The following is a 3,130-nucleotide window of genomic DNA, read 5'->3' as shown; positions in this document are numbered from 1 at the left end:
TACTCGAGATATACCCGTAATAAAATTTGTCGAAGGATTCACCTATCGACTTTAATGTAGTTCGATTCAGGTGTCGAGGGATTCACCCAACGACTCACTACATTTAGATTCAGATATTATTGTAGTTCGATTCAGGTGTCGAGGGATTCACCCAACGACTCACTACATTTAGATTCACGGATTCATTAGAAAATGGTTCACACATGTCACCACTCGAACGGCTAGTGCGATAAAGTACACACTGCTCACTTCGATGGATCAAAACTCATTTTTCTTGCAATTGATCACATATCGAGTCAAGGAAGCACTTAATTCAAGTAGGAAAAGAACAGGCAGGGACACTCACCAAGAGTGAAGTTCAGATATTAGGTTGGGGATCGAATTCCGCGTCCTCGAGAAATCCTAGAAACCAAATTTTGAAATCATAAGTTTCTATTCAGTTTTTAGCTTATTCGTAAAAGAATTTATTTAATTTAATACTAGATACTTCCTCAAGGAATTTCCAAAAATCTATTTAGATTGAAGCTTGGCAAAAGTAGTAAAAGTGTTTCTTACTTTTATACTTAGAGATGGTAACCAGTATTACTTACTAGAAACAAGTCGACAAACTTCTCAAAACGAAGTTAGAGGGTTACTTTGAATATTTCTCTAAACTACGGCTTTTGCAAAAACTATCCGTAAAAACTATTTTCCCCTAGAATAGGGTTTCTTGCCGAGCAAGTATCCCAAGCTTTTCACTTAAAGTTGGTAAAACTCGTATTTTGAAACTTTCTTATAGTTGGGTATCCAAGTGCAAAGTTCAGGGAAGGAAAAGAATTAAAATAAGACTTAGAGATTCCGAAAGCTATACAACTTAATTTCTAGAGCTATCAAGGCTAGTTTGAGCTGAAGGAATTGTCGAGATGGAAAGTTTTTAGGCAAAACGCTAGTTAGATGGTTTTATAATATAGTAATAGCTGGAAAATATTTTTGATTAATTTTGAACGCAGCTACTCGAGTTCGTAAGGTCTAAACAATTTCCCCGCTCCGATTCCGTTTCGAGATCACAATATAGATCAAAATTTGATAAAAATCACCTAGCACGTTACTAGAGTTTCGTCAATCATTAGCTCTAGTTTTCAACAATTGCATTTCCAAATAAAATAAAATAGTCAACCAAGGCTTCATCAATCATTAGCACTTGGTTTCAGCAGCCCAATGATAAGCAAATAAAATAAAAGTGAAGTCCCAAGACATTGCAGCAGTTAATTTCCGTCATCCAGTAATACTTTATAAAAGAAATCATTTCAATGGCTAAGGGTTTCATCAATCATTAGCCCTTAGCACTCAACCAGTAATTCCTGTGACAATCAAGCTAACATATCAAGTATTTAAATCCGCTAACAGTTATTTAGAACCAAAGATCACATTGTCACCCCGATATTCAAGTGCGACCATCTCGGGGTATTATAAAACGAATTTAGTAAGTAATACAATATTTCCACAGCCCCCAAAATGTATATATAAGGAAATCAATACGTCACTCTTTATCACTCAAGACCAAGGCTGGAAAATTTTCCAGCTTATCCATAGATACACTTTACTTATATCCAAATCGAATTCCCAAGATATTAAATGGTTTATTTCCAAATAAATTCCACAAGCTACTTGTGAATTTAATCATGCATTTCGAGTTCCTAACAACTTAAGGAAGTAAATTCTAAATTTAAGTTGAAGACTCTGGTTCACAATTAAATTCGAGCAATATAGATAAACCTCCCAAAATCTCAAAAATCTGATTAGTAAACCACTGTTATAATTTTCAAGATTTTCAGGTTCAAGTTAACGGTAATTCGAAAACGGATTCTAGCAATGGAAATGATTCCAAAACAGAATTTTTCTTTGGTTAAAATAGGAATTTTTTGTACTCTAATAGCTCTTGAAGACATGTAGCTAGCTAGTGAAAATTTTCAATTCAAATCCAGGTTCATACTATAATCGAGTTCATCACACAAATCCAGAATTTTATCTACTAAGTTCGGATGGTAGTTTGTGAAATAATTTTCTGTTTTCAATTTTATTTTCCTGGTTAGCCAAGCTACAAAACCTTATGCAACTTCAATTATCATGTTGTTAACTAGTTAATCATATACATTAACTCGTAAAAGCCCCATAATCACAGATTGTGAACTAAAAAAATTCAATTCCAGGTCTCGGAAATTTCGGTTCAATCCAATTCACCAATCCAGAATTTTCCAAGTTCCTAGCTTTATTGTCCAATCGTGTAACTCAACATGCAGGCTTTTAAGCATTTTATCTTCACTAGAACAATTAGGATTATAACCACAGCCGATCATAACTAAGCAAATTAAACAAATTAAGCAAATCATTTCCCCAATCAGTCTCGGCAAAAAGTTCCATCAAACCAGAATTTCTTGGTTCTTTAATTCGCCATTCACTTCATGGAATTAATATGCAGGGTCCTAGACATCATACACATTAAGTTTCACTCGGCTATTTGCACTTGAGTGATCAAATTATCGCAGGAAGCAGAATTTTAGATGCAAATCCAATCCATTCTTCTCGGCAAAAATCATGCTCAACCAAAACAGAATTTTCTAGTCTCCCTTGCTTATCATCAGGTATTATCTTCCGTAGAAGTCTTTTATTTTGCTCTTAGCTCACACATGCACAATTTCTGAATTTATTAGCTAACACATTAGTCCAGAAAGTTTAGCTCGGCAGCTTCAACATGACACTAAAATCTCTGAAAATAAATTCTGCTTTCATCTTCTTATTTTCCAGATTAATCCAGGCTAATTGATATTATGCATGACACTAATCATAATAATCATCCAAGGTTCAATTAGTTAATCACCTACCAGCTCAAATCAATTCAAAAGACGCACTGCTGCAACCCAAATCAATCCTCGGCAGAAATCAAATTCCTTAGAACAGAATTTTCTTAAGCTTCTCAATGTGACATCCGAACACTTAGATTAACATGCAAGACCTTGGACATCATGTTTAGTGGTAAGTAACCGTATATATGAGCTCAGATTACATCAATTAAGCAATGAACAAGTCTGCAATTCTGATTCAGGCTCACGGCAGACTGCATAAACAAAATTCTAGCAGCCTTAAACTCAGT

Source organism: Coffea eugenioides, chromosome 6 (genome assembly GCF_003713205.1).
Source record: "Coffea eugenioides isolate CCC68of chromosome 6, Ceug_1.0, whole genome shotgun sequence".
Taxonomy (NCBI): domain Eukaryota; kingdom Viridiplantae; phylum Streptophyta; class Magnoliopsida; order Gentianales; family Rubiaceae; genus Coffea; species Coffea eugenioides.
The sequence above is the reverse complement of the archived record's forward strand: the minus strand, read 5'-3'. Positions refer to the sequence as shown.